The sequence below is a fragment of the Globicephala melas genome, chromosome 9, assembly GCF_963455315.2.
Source record: "Globicephala melas chromosome 9, mGloMel1.2, whole genome shotgun sequence".
Lineage (NCBI taxonomy): Eukaryota > Metazoa > Chordata > Mammalia > Artiodactyla > Delphinidae > Globicephala > Globicephala melas.
Window position 1 is genome coordinate 91,866,628 of NC_083322.1, and position 19,968 is coordinate 91,886,595.

At 42.8% G+C, this 19,968-nt stretch overlaps 1 protein-coding gene and 1 pseudogene across 1 annotated transcript in view; one reads left to right on the plus strand and one right to left on the minus strand.

Annotated features, from left to right (window-relative positions):
• The window catches only part of POU6F2 (POU class 6 homeobox 2), a 450,196-nt gene that overhangs the window by 336,740 nt on the left and 93,488 nt on the right, over positions 1 to 19,968 (plus strand). The window lies entirely within an intron of this gene.
• On the minus strand, positions 4,616 to 5,218 carry LOC115860905 (ADP-ribosylation factor-like protein 6-interacting protein 1 pseudogene; annotated as a pseudogene).

The following is a 19,968-nucleotide window of genomic DNA, read 5'->3' on the forward strand; positions in this document are numbered from 1 at the left end:
AGTGGCAGGGGGAAAAATTAGTTTACCAAGTATATACTTATATACTGTGGTACTTCTTTGTCATTGTCTAGATGTACCATTCCTGGCCACTGATCCATAGATTAGTCAAATCATGTAGAAAGGGGTTTAGGAAAGAAGGTGGTATGTTCACACCACTGACTTTGGAAGCTCACATCAAGTAGCAATAGATGGAAAGGATGCCAGACTCAAAAGGGGCCGTGGAAGGATTCCTGCAGCATTTGAACATGGCAAGTTACACCTTCTCAAGTAAACAGCACCAACTCTGATCGCGACAGTGGGGCAGATCCCTGGCTTGTCCGCAGCAAGTTCAGCGGTGAGCGTGGAGCCACACTCCCAGCTTGGGTCCCATCACTGACTGTTGGATGTAGCTGATAAGCTAATCCTAAAGTCTAGTTCAGAATGCTTCTGAAACAGTTTTGCCTGCATGTGCATAGATACAGGTGGCAGTGTGAGCTGCCCCAAATGTGCTGGCTGGCATTTCGCTCTGAATAAGCAAGACATAGCCAGTATTTATGTTAACTTAGTACAATATTCTTCTGCTTTCATGATCAAGTGTTTCTTCTTGTAGTTTAGCCTCAGTTCATTTCCTATAGGCTTGAGGTAAATTTTCCACAGGCTTTTGTTTTTGTAGTTTATTTTATTATTTTTTTTACATATACATGTATCTATTCTTTTTCAAATTCTTTTCCCATTTAGGCTTTTATGGAATATTGAGCAGAGTTCCCTGTGCTATACAGTAGGTCCTTGTTGGTTGTCTCTTTTAAATATAGCAGTGCATGCATGTCAGTCCCAAACTCTCAGTCTGTCCCTCCTCCCCCCTCCCCCGGTAACTATAAGTTCATTCTCTAAGTCTGTGAGTCTGTTTCTGTTTTGTAAATAAGTTCATTTGTATCATGTTTTTAGATTCCACATATAAGTGAAATCATATGATATTTGTCTTTCTCTGTCTGACTTCACTTACTATCACTTCATGATAATCTCCAGGTCCATCCATGTAGCTGCAAATGGCATTATTTCATTCTTTTCAATGGCTGAGTAATATTCCATTGTGTATAGGTACCGCATCTTCCTTACCCATTCATCTGTCGATGGACATTTATGTTGCTTCAATGTCTTGGCTATTGTAAACAGTGCTGCTCTGAATGTTGGGATGCGTGTATCTTTCGATCCATGTTTTTCTCCGGGTATATACTGGGATTGCTGGATCATACAGTAGCTCTATTTTTAGTTTTTTAAGGAACTTTCATACTGTTTTCCATAGTAGCTATACCAGTTTACATTCCCACCAATAGTGTAGGAGGGTTCTCTTTTCTCCACACCCTCTCCAGCTTTTATTGTTTATAGATTTTTTGTTGATGACCATTCTGACTTGTGTAGGTGACATCTCACTGTAGTTTTTAAAAGTCCACAGGCTTTTAAATTGACTCCCAAAGTGTAGGCTTGCAAGTGAATATTCTCCAGATTGTAAAGAAAGCACTTTTGCCATTATCTGCATTTATTAAGCACCTATGAGGTGCACCGTGGACTTAAGCAAGGTTTGCAGAACAGCATAATGCCATAGGGCAAGCATGATCTTTTTTTTTATTTTGAGTATTTATTTATTTATTTCTGGCTGCCTCGGGTCTTAGTTGCAGTGCGCAGGCTCTTTGTTGTGGCACGGGCTTCTCTCCAGTTGTGGTGCGAGGACTCAGTAGTTGTGGCATGCGGCCTCTCTAGCTGTGGCTCGTGTGCTCAGTAGTTGCGGTGCGTGGGCTCAGCTGCCCCACAGCATGTGGGATCCCAGTTCCCCGACCAAGGATCGAACCTGTGTCCCCCACGTTGCAGGGCGGACTCTTAACCACTGTACCGCCAGGGAGGTACCAAGCATGGTCTTTAGAAGCAAGACAGACCTGGGCTCAGATGCTGGTTCTGCTGGGCAGTTAGGTGAGGTCAACCCATCCTTCCGAGCCTCAGTTTCCTCATTGGTTGGAGAGTCGCTGTGAGGATTAAATGAGATGATTTGTATGAGAGTATCTTCAGTTCCTAATAGCTGGCCCACAAAAAATATCAATATCCTGCCTGCCTCTTTGCCTTCCTTGACTATAGATATTATAATCCAAGGAGGACTGTGAGACAAAGAGACCCACCTGAAGTTGAACAAAGAGCAAATAGTCATGGGATTTATAATGCACATGTACACCACAAAATTATGCACGGTATGCTACGTGAAACCCCTAACAAGCTAGAATGCGGCTAATAATGACATGTGAGTTTTGTCACGTCAGAGAGGTTTGGAGGATTTCCGAGGAGGGAGACTTAGCAGAGGGAGGGTAGAGCTCATGCCGTACAGGTCAGGGCTGCACTAAGGCCTAGGAGATGTGCGGAGATTAAAGGATTCTCACTTCAACCCACAGAACCTCGCTTTCTTCATCAATATAAATAAGAACCAAAATCTCCTATTTCCTTCTAAATTCCCAAAGTTGTGCTTTTTAGTGTGTGAGTAAACAGGAAGAACCTTGGTGTTGCTGGCTCTGCCCCTCACTAGCTGTGTGACCTTGGGCAAGTCACCTAATCTCTGGGACTCGGTGTGTCACTTATTACATGGAAAGTTTATAGTAGATAATCTTTAAGTCTGTTCCAGCTTTACAGTCTATTTATGAAATAACACAAATAAGGTGGTTTGAATTATGCAGGAAGAAAGAACTATGTATGTAAAACACCGTTACCCACGACACGTATGTAGGACTCAAGAGATACTCCTGATGCTATTTGGCTAATATTTGCAGTGTGTTTTGAAATTTATAAAGTGCATTTTTATATACATTATTTCATGCATTTGGCCTCATAGGTTCACAGTTCTAATAATCATTAGCATTTTTCAACGGTATCTTATACTCTCTAAGGACTTCAGCCTCTCATTTTCTTCTCCCAACAACCCAGAAGAGGCAAAAATCATCTTCATTCAGATTCAAGGAAATAAGCATGTTAGAAAGTTGAAACAGCTTCCTCAGCGTCGTTGTCAGACCTCAGAGCACCTCCGTTTATATTTCACCCTCTCTGCAATGTTCATTTGGGCTGTGGGTGAAATATTTTTTTTTCCTTATTTGGCTTCCAGCATTTTATAAGGCAACATTTCTCAAAGTGTCTTCTACAAAATTCTAGTCCAAAGAGATTTTATTGAAAATGGATTCCATAGATTTTGGGATTCCAGCTTTTTTATTTTTCCCCTTTTACACAAAACAAAGTAGAAGAAATAATACAGGATTAAAACTGCAAAAGTAGTTAATTGGCAGAACACACATACACACAAAAATCCAGATAGGAAGACAAGCTTATTTACAATGAGGCAACACATGTAAATTACGGTCGTTTGTATACAAAACCTTAAAAAAGAAAAGTCAAACATATGCTACATGAGTGCCACTCTTTACAGCAATACTGAAGGGGAGAAAACAGCACTTATTTAGGAACAGATATACCACAAGGTCCAGGTTTTACAGCATCAGTGCAATAAATTCACAAAACTATATTACAGCTAGTTAATCAGTTTGAGAACTGTTCCCAAATATGCCACACTTCCAGCCCTCAGAGGTTCATTCCTACAGATATCAACTACTCCATCTATTGGGACCAAAAGCAGCCAGTGATACCATAAAGTGAGAATCTTGAGGCTTGCCTTTAAAGGCTTATTCTGGTCTTGAAAAACTAGTAGGATTTTCTACTGAAATGGATCTTGACTAAACACAGGATGAGTTTTGTTCTTTATTGGCTGGTCTTGGAGTGAAGGTCATAGACATGACTCTTAACCTATTATGTATGTACTTTAGTTGCAGTTAGCTGAAAATCTGAAATTAAAAGTATGCTAAAAATCCTAAATACCATCTTGCGTAAGCCTGCTACTAAAAAGCCTTTAAGGATATACTAACTTCAAGTTTAAGTGCACGGGAACAAGAGTTCTAAGCCTGTCAGATTCCCCATTTGGGAGGAAGGATCAATGTTTCCAACAAATTGCTAAATTCTGCACAAGGGAGAAGCCAACACATACTAGGCCATGGAATTCCTTTCATTTTATTCCATGAGGATTCTTCTCCCACAGTATCGAAACAGAATGAGGAGTGAATCTTAATTGGTCTCTTCATCAAAAGTGGTAAACTTGGTTTCTGTATTCATGAAGCCAGACAGTCGTTTAAGCAGAGTGTGGAAGCAGACAGTAGAACCAGCTTCCTGTAGTCACAGACCACTATCTTGTATCCAGCTAAAGCAAAGATCAAGTTGAACAGTTATCCCAATCCACTGTTAACTGTACTAAAGGATGAAGTTCACCACTATATTATTTTAAAAGTAAGAGTTCAGTTAACCCTGGGTGAGAAAAACCAAGACAAGTGGTAATGATGAATGAGTTGTCCATATAAGGCCAGCTGATGAGAGCACACCCATGAAGACACTGGGCATAAAGCCTTACTTGGCAAGGCGGAATTTCTACTAACTAAGGGCAGAATGAGGGACAGCAAAGAGCTACATCTGTAATGTTTTAGTATCCAGACAGCATAACAGACACTGTCCCCAAGGACAATGTATATGCCATTAATCACACTGAATAAAGCAGATGCATTATTCATTTTTCTTTTTGTTTGAGAAGCTTTTTTATCTCTCTTTTGGCCATTCCAATGTACTTCGAAATGATTCCATGTTGGTTTAGTCCAGGAAGCAAGAGTAAGAAAGTCACTATCAGGTAGGAGAGACAGATGTTGTGGACTTGCTGTCCCACCCAAGCAACCGCAGCAAGAGAAATGATCATGGCCATGAAGTACATTTTAGGCTTTTCTTCCTTTCGTGTAAAAAGGCATTTCCACCAGCCCACAGCTCTGCGTCGCGTTTTTACTAGATTGCTGCAAACTTCATGGAATCACTGCTGTTGCTCAGTGGTCCATTTATTGGAGCCAAAAATTCTAGGCGCTAGAATGGGAACAAGGTAATCAGCCAAACACAAAAACATAACAAAACAGGAAACTCCTGACAGAACGGATGGATCTAGATAGTAGATAGTCAGAAACACCAAAGAAACCACACCCATGATGGCAGGTGGAAACCAGGCTCTTTCCCATCGGAGGACTTTATCTGCCATTAGCATCACTTCTCCCCATCCTTGAAGCTGCTCTTCCAGACTTGTAGTCTCTGCAGTCAGCAGGTTGGTGCTGGGATTATCTCCTTCTGCCATCGTTCCCAAGGTACCCCCTCAGCGAGCCCAAGACGCCCCCAGAACTGGCCTTCCTCAGAGCCACTCACGACAACCCTAGCCTCCTGGGTATATCTTGATGAATATTATAATACTAAAAGCTAAAAGACATTCTGTAGTAAAGATGTCTAGTTAACATTATTTAACCAAGAAATTCCCAAACTTACGTAACCACTGAACCATTTTTTTTCAGATAACACTGATTAATATCCCATGGGAAATTCCTTTAGCAACCACTGCTCTAAGGCTTCCTTCTCTATTGTACAATCCGTACAACTAAAATAACCTTGCATTTCCTTACCTAGAACATCATGGAAAAATCCACACATTTAATCCAATGGATTGGACAGTGGAGAAAAGAAAGTATAGAAAGATTGGGGAAAGAAGAGAAGGAAAGACTCAAACCAAAGTAAGAGCAGGGAAAGCCGAAACCAAGGATGGTCCTTACAGTTGGCAACAAGCAAAATCATTGAGTCGAAAAAACGAAGGAGGGTCTGGCTGGGGTGCCCCTCATGGCGGCTGAGGTCTTGGAGACGTTCTCCTTCAGACGGTCCTTCCTCCCTTCTCCTCTTCTTCACTGTCCATCATTTCTCCTGCTCACACACCACTGCACCTGGAATCATGCCTCCCCATGCCAGACGTGGAGAAGTGAGAGCAGGGTACCACTGGACCATATAGGCCCTGGCAAACCCATGGAATCAATAGGCCAGGGAGAGGGCACACCCTCCCCTCCCCTCATCTCCACCCTTCCTGTCTTGTGACTGAGGAATTTCCAGGAGTCAGGAGAGTCCCCAATACCCTGACAACCTCGATCTCCACCCTTGTGTTTTAAGAGGGGTTGGATTCCAAACAACAGGTCAATTCAGTCTAAAATCTGTAGCCAGGACCAAGTCCTCTAGGTTACCAGGCTGTCAAAACCCTTTGTCTGTGGGGCATTGTCATAGTTATAAAGCTCTCATCCTGGCTCTTTTTTCTGTTTCCTATTTAAAAGAAAAATAAAAAAAAGACCCTCCAAGGCACTGGTGTTTTCCTTCTCTTTCATCCCCCACTGTTGAGAAGTAAATTGGGCATTCTGGCTTCAAACACGAATGCTGGGGCCCTAAGAGTGCAGAGATAAGATAGAGAAAGGCGCCATATTGAGAAGACCAGTTCCAGAGTCTCTTTTTTCATGCATAAGAGGAACCCATGTGGCAAAAGTTCAGTTGCCCCTCTGAGTGGCCATCCACGGGAAAGGGCAGTTCCGTGTTGTCAGCCACACAGTGGGGATGCCTGCAAGGCCACAGATGAACGCAGTGGTGCATTTGTATGCTGACAGCTCTCTTCTGGGAACTAGTGTCTGAAGGCCCAGTTGGGCTCCAATCAATGCAACCTTTCCAACCCGATGCATTTTGTCTGAACTGTCATTTGACAGGGATCCGCCTGGTGCCACCACTTAGTTTTCTACCCAGCAGATATTTAACTGACATAAAAAGGAAGTAAAGTTAGGGATCTCCTTCTTCTTCTCAGCTGGACTCCGTACCCCCCCAGAGGCTGGCTGCTCTTTGTTGAACTGTTTGTCCTTTGCACTGGGAGGTTATGCATGTGGCATTTAAAGAGAGCAAAGCAATGTTGAAGGCTTCAGAGAGGTTAAGATTTCAGAGAAATCCTCTCACTTCCCCCAAGGAAAGGTCTCCTGAGCCTGGCTGGCTTGGAAATGTCTATATTTTAAATCAGAGGGAAAATAGTCTTGTGCTCTTGTCTAAGGTTCTAAAAAGTAACATTCCTTAGAGTAGGTTATATCACCTGCAGTATTCTGCACCCCATGGAAGGAATTTGAACAATTTAGGGCAAAAACCAAATGGTCCTTGGAACCAACCTGGACAAGGCAGAAAGTTATTAAAGGCAGAAAGCAAAGATGGGGTAGTTTCCAAGCTCCCTGCATGTAACAATCACAGTGGATTCATTTTAAGCATCTTCAAGGTACAACCTGCACACCATTTTCATTCCTAGTGACTCTCCTTAAGTGATGAAGTGGGGGTCTTCATACCAGAAGGACCCCATATAACCAAATATTTTCTAGGCCCCAGGGGCCCATCATCTCCCTGCCTTGCTTGACTCCCTCCCTCGCTTGACTCCCTCCCTCTTTTGGACACACCCAAGCCACACCATCTACAAATAGCTGGGGCCATGCCCACACCACCCACTGTATTTTGTTCCATCCTTTACTTTCTTTCCCAAAAGACAATTTCCAAACTCAGTGTCAATGGCTCTCTGCATTGGATGCACACTGGGATTGCCTGAGGAGTTTTTTAAGAATACCGATGCCTGGGTCCCACCCAGAGATTCTGATTGAACCTGAGTGGGGCGAAGCATGGGTAAGAGCGTTTTTTTTAAGTTCCCCAGGAGATTCCAGTCTGGGGCCAGGGTTCAGGACAGCTGCCTGTGGTCTTATATCAATAAATAGGCTCCCAATTGTTCATTTCTAAAAGAGCAAATTCCTACCTCTTGTTTATACAAAATGCTTTTTACCAGATCTGTTGGCTGCATGAGTTGGCGCTAACTTTGCTTCTGCGATACAATAAAACTAGGTCTTCATTTCTCAAAAGAATGAAACGTGTTACTTCTGCCCTGCCCCTCCCCAGATTCACAGCCCATCATGGAATGAAAACAACCATATCTGTATATGGGTGGGTGTGTGTGTGTGTGTGTGTATATAGTTATCCACTAGAGCCTCTTTCCAATTCTGAAGTTGGGTTATTAGCCAGTATTTGCAGAAGAATCTCAAACCTGGTGATTCACATCTGATACTCAAATTGTAACAGGGGAAATAGAGAATCCTTTCAGAATGTTTGACATTCTCTCCAAACAAGAACAACTGCTGCTGACTGAGAGCTTGTTAGATGTTCCAACTGCTGTTAAACTGTTGACTCATCTAATCTATACTAGGACTTTTCAAGCTTTCGTTCCATGTGAATCCCCCTGGGACCTTGACAGATGTAGACTCTGATTCGGTAGCTCTGGGGCAAAGAGCCCACCCCAGAGTGTGCATTTCCAGCCAGCTCCCAGGCGATGCCCATGCTGCTGGTCCCTTGCCCATATCTTGAGTAGCAAAGCTCTACTCCATGAACTTTTGAGGCCCCACTAGTGCCATTTCACACATGAGGAAGTTAGGGGGAAGGACCTATGAGAGGCAAGGTTCAAACCGAGGTCTCCCTGACCTGAAACCTTGTCCACTGTGCGAATCTGCCTCTTTGTAGTCTTTTTCTCACTGTGGCATGTCCATCTTTGAAAAGAGGTCTCACTTAAATCACATAATGATTTCTCTCCTTGCAGATGAAGATGGAGGTAGATGCCCTGGTGGCAGAAAGACTCCTACTTTCTTGTCTTGGTCTTTCTTCCTGATCTCAGTCTTGATCTTACATGGCTCAAGAACCAGTAACTCTGAGGTTGGGGGTGAGGACTCAGCCACATCTTCTCTTTATTTAGTAAATACACTAGTTTTGTTGAAAGCATTTCCACCAAATTGAAACTCAAGTACGAAGAGATGAAAGTGGCCTGTGGTCACTAACTACCTTAGAGCTGAGATAGCCGACAGGATCTCTGTGAGAAGTCAGAAGGTCTTATTTCCAGTTTTTAGACCCTAGATCGCCTTGCTACATAACCAGATACAAAGATCACAGCTACCTATTTTCCTGCCACTGCCTTTCACGCAGCCGTGAAAGTGCTCTTGAGACTGTGTGCCTCAGTCTTGAGGGGCAGGGAGTCTCCTCTTCCATCATCATTTCAATACACTTTTTCAAGAGCAAAAGCCAAGCTACATGCAAAACAGGTGGCAAAAATCATTCAGACCCAGAGTCAGAATGTAGTTGCTGGTGAAAAACCCTATAGTGCAACTTGTAAAACTTCTCGACGCTCTTAATCAGGGGTGTGGGAACGTGTACAAAATGACGTTCAAATTCAGCATCTTCACTCCAGCCACGTTTGTTTTCCGAGATGGCCATTCCTGTTAGAATGGAGAATTTGCTTTATGATAATTGGGAGCTGTGCCCTCACGGTGAGGCAGTGTTTTCCTCGTAAATGCGAGAAAAGTTTTCAAAAACATCCACCCTTCTGAAGTTCTTGGCTGTCGTTTTATATTTCCTGTAAGTGTCATCTTGTATTTCCAGTAACTCAGGCACATCCTTGACACCAGCCCAATGTCTGCCTGATCCAACAGGCAGGTCCTGCTCATTAACATCCTCATCTTCAAAGAACAGAGACCTACCTGAACTTGTACAGATATCAGCCACTAGCCTTAGGACGCATATATGAATGCATGGGTTGACCTAAAAGAAAACAAATTGGGAAAATACCCTTAAACCCTGCCAGTGTGCATCCAACACATGGCTGGCTGTGGGCTTGCATTAGACCCTATGTGTGTATGTAGACTTTATATCTTGTTTTTGTTTTGTTTTTCTTTTTGGCTGCACCGCGCGGCATGCCGGATCTGAGCTCCCCAACCAGGGATTGAACGCACACCCTCTGCGGTGGAAGTGAGGAATCTTAACCACTAGACCTCCAGGGAAGTCCCTGTAGTCTTTAAATCTTCAGTTATATGTATGCGTGTTCCATATTTGTGTGTAGACATCTCTGTGTTTCTTTGGTACATACATATGCACGTATATATTTAAAATCTTTTTCAGAAACACCAACTCAGGGATTCAGTCAAGGGTCCACTTACAGGGTTATCCATGTAGTCTGGGCAAATCAGTGGAGTGTGTGCACAGAGGGAGAAATGACATTGTCTGGGGCTTTCCTTTCTTTCCTTTTCTGCCTGGGACATTTTGAGAGAATGACTAAGCAGTGCTGGAGATTATGAATTTGCTTAAGTGTGAATGGGTGATGGCTGGATGCCGCCCGGCCCTCCCCAAAGGTGATTGACTGGGACGGCAGGTCTTCACACTTGATGCCTGGATTTGACTCGGAAAGTCTGCCAAGTCTTTTACTCGGAAATTTATCTTAATTAGATCTGAAAGACCTGCCACAGCAGAATAGTCACACCGATTAAAATGAAAAACAGGAGAAATTACTGATCAAATTAATCATAATGTCGGGTTACAGCTGTAGGTCTGATGTAATTTGCCACTCCAGTGAGTTACATCGGCGCCGGCCCAGGAAAGGGAGCCGGCTTTGTGCTTAACCGTAACACCCGCCCGCTCTGGGCTGCCCGGCAGGAGGCTGATTCCATTCATTTTCCTGGCTTGCTCTGACCTCCCTGCTGCAACTAGAAACAAATCAGGCACCAGACAAATGGGGGTGGGGGGGGAGGTAAACGAGAACTAGTCTTTTACCCCAGCGATCCCACTATTTCAAAATGATGAGCTTCTAGAACTGAGCCCGCAGGCTTGGGGCTTTGTGCTTGCTGGGATTTTGGCTTTTGGTTTTTCCACTTAACCTCCTTTTAGTTTTACTTGTGGTGACCTGACATGGATTAGATGCAGAATGGGAATCAAAAGGTCAGAGGACAAAACCTTTGGCTCTAAGCCAGGAGAAAAAAAACCTTTAGAAAAATCTCCTTGCCAACCTGCCTCTATGACTCGGGCGTGGATTGAAATAATCTAGAGTGTCACAACAGAGGAGGAAGAAACCCAGCCTGTAAGAGCTCATTGTTCCCAGGAGGGTATGGTCCTGGTATTCTAATTTTAAAATAAACACCACTTTACCCCATGCCCTGTGTTCTGGGTGGGAATGGAATATACAACTTTTTTTTAACAACTTTGTTGGAGTATAATTGCTTTACAATGGTGTGTTAGTTTCTGCTGTATAACAAAGTGAATCAGTTATACATATACATATGTTTCCATATCTCTTCCCTCTTGCGTCTCCCTCCCTCCCACCCTCCCTATCCCACCCCTCTAGGTGGTCACAAACCACCTAGCAGATCGCCCTGTGCTATGCGGCTACTTCCCACCAGCTATCTATTTTACATTTGGTAGTGTATATATGTCCATGCCACTCTCTCACTTTGTCACAGCTTACCCTTCCCCATCCCCATATCCTCAAGTCCGTGCTCTCGTAGGTCTGTGTTTTTATTCCCATCTTACCCCTAGGTTCTTCATGACCTTTTTTTTTTTCTTAGATTCCATATGTAAGTGTTAGCATACGGTATTTGTTTTTCTCTTTCTGACTTACTTCACTCTGTATGACAGACTCTAGGTCCATCCACCTCACTACAAATAACTCAATTTCATTTCTTTTTATGGCTGAGTAATATTCCATTGTATATATGTGCCACATCTTCTTTATCCATTCATCTGTTGATGGACACTTAGAACACTCTATGACATAAATCACAGCAAAATCCTTTTTGACCCACCTCCTAGAGAAATGGAAATAAAAACAAAAATAAACAAATGGGACCTAATGAAACTTCAAAGCTTTTGCACAGCAAAGGAAACCATAAACAAGACCAAAAGGCAACCCTCAGAATGGGAGAAAATATTTGCATATGAAGCAACTGACAAAGGATTAATCTCCAAAATTTACAAGCAGCTCATGCAGCTCAATATCAAAAAAAAAAACAACCCAATCCAAAAATGGGCAGAAGACCTAAATAGACATTTCTCCAAAGAAGATATACAGATAGCCAACAAACACACGAAAGAATGCTCAACATCACTAATCATTAGAGAAATGCAAATCAAAACTACAATGAGATATCATCTCACACCAGTCAGAATGGCCATCATCAAAAACTCTAGAAACAATAAATGCTGGAGAGGGTGTGGAGAAAAGGGAACACTCTTGCACTGCTGGTGGGAATGTGAATTGGTACAGCCACTATGGAAAACAGTATGGAGGTTCCTTAAAAAACTACAAATAGAACTACCATACGACCCAGCAATCCCACTACTGGGCACATACCCTGAGAAAACCATAATTCAAAAAGAGTCATGTACCAAAATGTTCATTGCAGCTCTATTTACAATAGCCAAGATATGGAAGCAACCTGTGTCCATTGACAATGAATACAACTTTTTTTTAAGAAAACATATCAGAGAGTCCAGATTCTTTCCAGTGTCTAGCCCTGATACTGAGCTGTGACTCATGCAGTGCTCACGAAACCCATCTCCCTATCAGCAATACAAAGAAGGGGCCCTAAAGCACACCCCAGTCTAGACACTCCATGGAAATAATCAAAGGTTAGATTTTAGGGGCAGTGTAGGACCTCTCTCCAACCAGTTCTGCTTGATCAGGGAACTAGATCAGCCTACCTGGGGGAAATCATCCTGAAACAGAGGTGACTGGGAAGGAACAGGAGTAGGAGGCCTTCTCCCCAGTCAATAGTTGGCAGGAAGACCTTCCTCTTTGACCTTATGATGGGTTGTCCGAATCCCATTTATTCATCCCTGGACTAGGTGCTTATACCCTTTTATCTCCAGTCTGAAAAGGCCCCCAATCCTTTCTCCATTCCACCAGGAATGAATCTGGTACATTTTGTAAATGAGGGAGATAGGCAGTCATAGAAGACAAGGTGGCCTTGGCACTCAAGAGGCTGCATCTTCTGGACCTTTCTATGGTTCCTAATGAAGATTCAGGTGGGACCACATGCCCAGATTGGGGAAGGATATAATAACTATATTTTGAATGATTATTATATTGGTTTAGTAGTTTGTAACAAGAATTTTGTAAAGAAAAAAAAGGGGGGCTTTTGTTTAAATTATATGCATATAGACATACATAGAGTTACATACAGACGTAGATATATAGATATAGAGAGATTTATTCGCATATATATTTTTGTATGTATGTATGTATGTGTTGACTTGGGTTGTTAAAAGTATTTCTTACTATGGGGCAAGGTCAGAAGAATTTGAAGAACACTTCTTTGAAAGACCTAGCTCTGCAGGGGGACAGAGGTGGGGATTCTTAGACGTATAATAGCTCAGGAAGCAGATTTACCAGCATCCCAACACACTGGGATGAGCTCCTAAATGCTAAACGTCCTCCCCAACAGTCTAAAAAGACAAAAACACTAATGCCAACCCCCACACTCCCCCCCGGCTGCACCACACACACACACACATTGCAGGGGAATTCAAGATCCAGCATTATACCACTACCCAGGCGGCTGAAAACGCACATCAAATGAAGAGTTTAACACATCGATTAAACTGAGAAACAAAATAATGTATTAAAAGCTGACTAAGTTATCGCATCCAAAATGGAGAGAGAATTCTGAAGAGAAAGGGAAAGAGGGAGGGAGAAAATGGTTGGAAGGAAGCATGCCCCCCCGCCCCCCACCGATGAACTGACTGATTGCGGTTCCTGGAGGATTTACCCTGGGAAAAAGCCTTGTCCCCGGGAGCGGCAGGCCAGGAGCCGGGTCCTCGGGGCTCTGGTCAGAGGAATCGTGGGCTGTAGAGCTCCACGTCCGAGGGGCCTGGAACTTTCCTCCATTCTCCCACCTGGTCTGGCCCCGCCTTTTCCCTCATCTGGTCTTCATGATTCTGGTTTCTCCCTGATCCAATCCACTTTGCAAAGCACCAGCAAGCAAACCTCCCTAAGAGAACCCTCTGCTCACATCACCCTCGTGCTCGAGGCCCTCCTTTGGTCTTCTCAGCCTGGGTGCTCTGTCTACCCTTCACCCGTCTCCCTTCTCCCTCCACTGCCCTCAGCTTCTTCCAGTGCCTGGTGCGCCCATGCAGCCACCTGCCTGGCTCTGCGGGTGCTGGGCCCATTGCCAGGAGCGCCCACTCTTCTCACCAGGTCCCTCCTGGTTCCCGTCACCCCCTACTCCTTCCCCGAAGCGCCCATGCTTGCCCAGCACTCGATACTTGCTCTGTTCTCTGAACTCACATGATGGGCACTTAGCCTGTGCAATTTCAGTGGTTTGGTTGTTGTTTTTTTTTTTAATGGACAAATTTGTTATCTTGCTTGAATTATAAGCCCCTTAAGAACAGACACTAAGTCTCACACCTTCGTACATCCCAGGACTGTCAATAATTGTGGTAAGCGATGATTTCTCGTTTAACGGTTACCCATTTCACAAATCTGTAAGTGCCTGTGACCTGGCTATCTTAAATTTATTTGCAGAATGACTCGATGAAGATAACAATTCCGAATGAAAGAAATGTTACCTATTTATTTTTATATTTAGGACAATGCCTGGCACATAGAGTAAGGGCCATAAGTAAATAGATTTTATTGTGACTGTGATTCCTTTGCAATTGTTTGCACCCTATATTTCTTTGCACTATCTTCTCAATGGGCTTTGGGAAATGCAGGCTTCATTTAGACTGCTTGAAATCGGCTTCTTTCATTTGGGAGGAACAAAGCAAGGACCATTTTCTAATTAATCTTTTGTTTCCTTTGCCCCATCATGTCAACAATGCATGATGGTTCTTGATATCCAGAATATAATAGAGGAGAAGGCCTGGGAGCAGCAGGCCGGGAGCCGGGTCCATGGGGCCCTGGTCAGAGGAATCGTGGGCTGTAGAGCTCCACGTCCTTCTTAATATTTTATAGATCCGACTGATCTGTGAGTTAAATCATATTTTTCAAAGCATGGAAGTATTACAAAGCAGATAGACCAAGGACAAAGAAAGTGGATCTCCCACTGTGGGTGCACCTCAGGCCCCCAGCGCTGGACAGAGACTGTCAGGTGACACACTCTGGCTGTCCCCAGCCCCACTGGTAGAGTGGACAAATACATACAGAATCTCCCAGTAGAAAAATGATGACATGATTTACAAAATAAAAACACTGTTGAGGGCTTTCCTGGTGGCGCGGTGGTTGAGAGTCTGCCTGCCGATGCAGGGGACACGGGTTCGTGCCCCGGTCCGGGAAGATCCCACATGCCGCAGAGCGGCTGGGCCCGTGAGCCATGGCCGCTGAGCCTGCGCGTCCGGAGCCTGTGCTCTGCAACGGGAGAGGCCACAACAGTGAGAGGCCCGCGTACCGCAAAAAAAAACAAACAAACAAACAAAAAACCACTGTTGAGCATTCAACACACTCAAGGCGCAGTGCTAGGTGTTTTGTATGTGTTTTCCTACTTGCCTGGCAATCACTTACAGGCATAAGGAAACCAAGACTCAGAGAAGCTGGGAGCTTGTCAGAGATGGAGCTGGGATTTGAGTCTGTCTGGCTTCAACCTGGGGGACCACACATGCTATTTTAACCAAGAGAATTTCTGCATCAATCTGTCTGTCCAGTGCAGTTACTAATAGCGACCATTCCATTCTCAGAACGGTCCTATTTGGGACAGTAAGTTATTTGGGCAACTTAGCCCAAGTCATGCTCACTAGGCCACCTCCAGTGTTTACCCAAGCTGCCTCCCCCCTGACTTTACTCCACTACACGCCACAAAAGCCAAGACATTTGGATGTCTTCTTAATTTACTGAGAATATGGAACTAGTAGTTCTTACGAATATATTGTCTTGTTGCCACTTGACAACTTAACTAATAAGTTTTCAAAATGTGATCCTACATGAGACAAGAAAATCCTTGGATGAAGGGCCATAGGAGACACCTTCTTCCTCCAAATGATTTGGAAAAACCTAATGGGATTGTTCTTGGATCCTGGCTGAGGTGCCCAGCGCCATGCTTGCAGAACTATAATTTAGAACAGAGAGACTCCCCATCCCCCAAAAAGATGATGCTCAAGAAGGATAAACACATATATTGTAAGGAGAGGAAAAGAAATCATGCACACATATGAAAGGAGAACTAATTTTTTTTAAATCTCAAGGTGAACAAGAGCATAAAATGCAATGTTATTAAATGGTTTTTGCAGGGGACGTGGAGAAGGAGGGGCACAGTTTCCATAAACAAAGGTGAGGGGTCCAGAGCACTGACTGCTCCAGCGTTTCTCCTTCTGGGTGGCTCCTGAGGCTGCTTCAGAGCAGTCCTGATTCCCAGATTGGCCACACATCAAAACCCCATGGGGAGATTCCTTCAACAAATAAATAGTAAGAAAAAGAGAGAGAGAGAGAGGGAGGAAGGTCCGGAGGATTGAACCTGTAGATCAAAAGACACAGAAACCAATTTCATTATGTGGACTTTGTTTAGATTACAATTCAAGCAAATTGTTAAAAGCAAAAAGAATGACATTTATGAGACAATTGGAAATGTGACCACTGACTGGAAATCTAATGATGTTAAGGAATTATTTTTAATATTTAATATTTTTAGGTGTGATGGTGGTATGTAGTCATTTTCTTAAGAATGTCTTTTGAAGATACATACTGAAATACTTAAAAATGAAATAATAGGATGTCTGGAATTTCTTCTAAAAGGATATGGGAGCAAAACTAATATATGGGTGGGGTTGTTGGGTGGGTATAGATGAAAGAAGACTGACCATGAGTGGGTCATTATTCAAGCTGGGTGATGTGTCCATGGGAGTTAATTATACTCTTATGTCTTCTTTTATATTGTTTAAATTTTTCCATGAGAAAAAATTAAAGAAAAAAGTTTTAATCACCCAGGGATTCTTTAATAATGGAGATTACCCTCACCCAACCTAAGAACTACAAAATCAGAGTCTTCGGGGGTAGAGCCAGTGGCTTTGATGATCAGCAGTTTCCGAACGAACGCCTGCTCTATAGAATCGTGAACAATGTATTAGATCAAGATAGATTAGTTAAGGCTCAGGGGCAGTACACAGAAAAGGGGTTGATGCGTTAAGACACAATATCTTAAGAAACAGATTTTCAGCTGAAAGATTAAGTAACTGAAGATAGTTGTTAATATCTGAGAGGTTATAAAGACTACAAAATGTACTAGAAAACCAAAAATAGGAAAGGTCCTTCCAATTCTCAAAAAGAAAAAAAAATGGGGGCTTCCCTGGTGGCGCAGTGGTTGGGAGCCCACCTGCCGATGCAGGGGACACGGGTTCGTGCCCCGGTCTGGGAAGATCCCACGTGCCACGGAGCGGCTGGGCCCGTGAGCCATGGCCACTGAGCCTGCGCGTCCGGAGCCTGTGCTCCGCAACGGGAGAGGCCACAACAGTGAGAGGCCCGCGTACCGCAAAAAAAAAAAAAAAAAAGAGAGGACTTCCTCTTCAATTGGGGTAGATTAAATACTTTGAGTACATTTATCTCTATATGCTCCTGAAACCCCACTACAATGGTACCAAGGGAAAAATGTTTTTAATCGTATAAATCTATAAGGGCAAAGAGAAGTGGAGAAAAAACAGCAGTGGACAAGAAGTGTCAACAAACTTTTGGAAAAACAGGAGGAGGAGTTAACTAAGCAGAGAAAGCTAAATACCAAGGGCCTGCGAGAAACACGATCAGAAAGGAGCAGGGCAGCTCTGGAGCCCTCAGAAGTCTTGGGGGTTGGAGATACCAGCTGTTGTAAAAGATGAGGGTGGAAGAGCATGTTGGGGAAAACAGAGGGATTGGTTAATGACTGTATGATGAACACTGAGATCCTCAGCTCCCTCCCCAGTTCAAGGAGACAGGCAACTATCTCTCCAGCAGTTTAATGCGTGAGAAACTGAATGAGCCAGTTTAGACGTGGAGACATAGACATGGCTGTATGCTGGGGTGGAGTCCTTACTGATGAGCAGGGTATCAAGGGAAAGTTACATCCTGAATAATGAGACTTGGCCTTGTTGGGCCACTCAGGTCTGTACACAGGTGTTCAAATGTGCAGGTATCTCACCATCTCCCTATGTCACTCCCTCCCAGCCCCGGTAATTGGTGGATTCTTCTTGGGAGAAACTGCATAGCTAATCAGAGAGCAAAGACTCAGTTATCAATACCTCCAAAAACATAGCCAGGTCCCTGCCTTATTCTTATATATGAAAAGACAACAAAGAATGACTCAGTATTTCAGAAATGCCTTTGTCTGAACTCAGAAACCAAACCAAAACAGACTGGGGGGAAAAGGAATTCATAGAAAATAGAGACAACACAGGAAGGAGAAAAACTATATAAAAACTTCAAAATTAGTATCCTAGAGAATATTCATAGAGAACACGGTTCATCTACAAAACACAGAATAGGTGCTACACACAAGGAACATTGAGAAAACAATTCAAAGAACATTTAGGTAATAGTTAAAGTAATTATGGCAGAAATTTTAAAGTTCAGAGAAGGTTTCAAAAGTAAAGAAAATCTCTCAGAATGTAGCACAGAAGGACAAAGAAGTGGGGGGAAAAAAAAGAAAGAACAAGTAAGTAAAACAGGGAGGGAATAGCAGGGAGAGAATAGGAGGTCCAGCTTCTAACCAACAGAAGAGAAAGAAAAAAAAAGAGATGAAATACCAAAAAAAAACAAAAAAAAAAATTCAAGAAAACTTCTCAGATTTGAAGGATGTCATCTCTTTGAAAGTCCCACTGAATGCATAACCTAATAAATGGAAAAGGACCTTTTCAAGCACATCATTATAAACATTCTCCAGAGAGAAAAAAAATATAGATGAAATACAAGGAATCAGGAATGAGAGGAACATTGCGTTTCAGTACGTGAGCTTGATGGTCCTGTCCAACTCTGAGATTCTGTGGTCAACACTGAGAAAAGGATGAAAGGAAATGTACTTCTGTATAAAAACTGGGTATGAGAGGAAGATGCTTTCATCACCAGCTGAGTTAAACCTTGGAATAAATGATGGAGGAAAGTTAAAATATCTTCTTGGCAGTGCTTTATTTTTTTAATAGATTTTAACCAATAGTGGTTTATTCTTTATTTGAATTTTCTATTTAAAACAGCCTTCTCTGCCCCTGTATTTTATTTTTTTTGGCCATGCTGTGCAGCATGCAGGATCTTAGTTCCCCAACCAGGGATCGAACCTGTGCGCCTTGCACTGGAAACGCGGAGTCTTAACCACTGGACTGCCAGGGAAGTCCTTGGCAGTGCTTTAAACACAGACTAAAGTCTAACTGCGTTAGGCTTGGTTTAATGCATCTGTGCATCTTATTCACCTGTGTGTCCTTCATGCCTAATACAGAACCTAGAATATGGTCCATATTTAATGTGGCTATTTGAACGCCATGAAGTTCTCAGATTGGTTTACTCCTAGAGATGACTCCCATAAGGAAATGGATGATTTTTTCCTGGGTTTATTAGGAGAGAGAGAGGGAATCTAATATGGAATAAGTGTCCAGCAATGTGTCAGGAAGTATAGAAAGGATTTTCCCCATCTATGCTGTTTGGTTTTAAAAAGGGAGGTACCACTTCTAAGTCTCATTGATGTTTGGCCTTCTCATTGGCCCCAAGTATTAGGCATGGCGTGTAGAGAGAAACAGCATCTAACCCAACGAGATACTCGTATATTTTTAAACATTCTGTGGAGAAAAATCTTTGATTATAAAATTTGCACTTTGTTGTTTTCCCTACTAGAACTTCAGAAAGATTTTGTATTAAAATATTTTTATGTAAAACATCCTCTCTCAGCCCTAATTTATGGAAATGGGAAAATGGGCATATTGCAGGCATTAACTGCTTAAATTATCTCATTCCTAGAGCAAAGAGACAGAGAGAAACAGGAAAAAATCCTACAGGAATGAAGTCTTGCTTTCTCTTTCGATATACCCAGTACTTTCTATAACAGCTGATGAGAGTGCTGTCAAATGCACTGATGAGAGGTTTCCCAAAGTTAATTCTTCTCATAATACAATAACTAAATTTGCTTTAACACTTGAAAAGGCCCATCCATACTAAAAAGAATCAGTTGCTTAATCCTAAAATTAAAGGTTATTGCATGCAAGAGAAAATAATTACACGCTCAAAGTATGGAAAAAAGAAAACTTTTTTTAATATGTAGG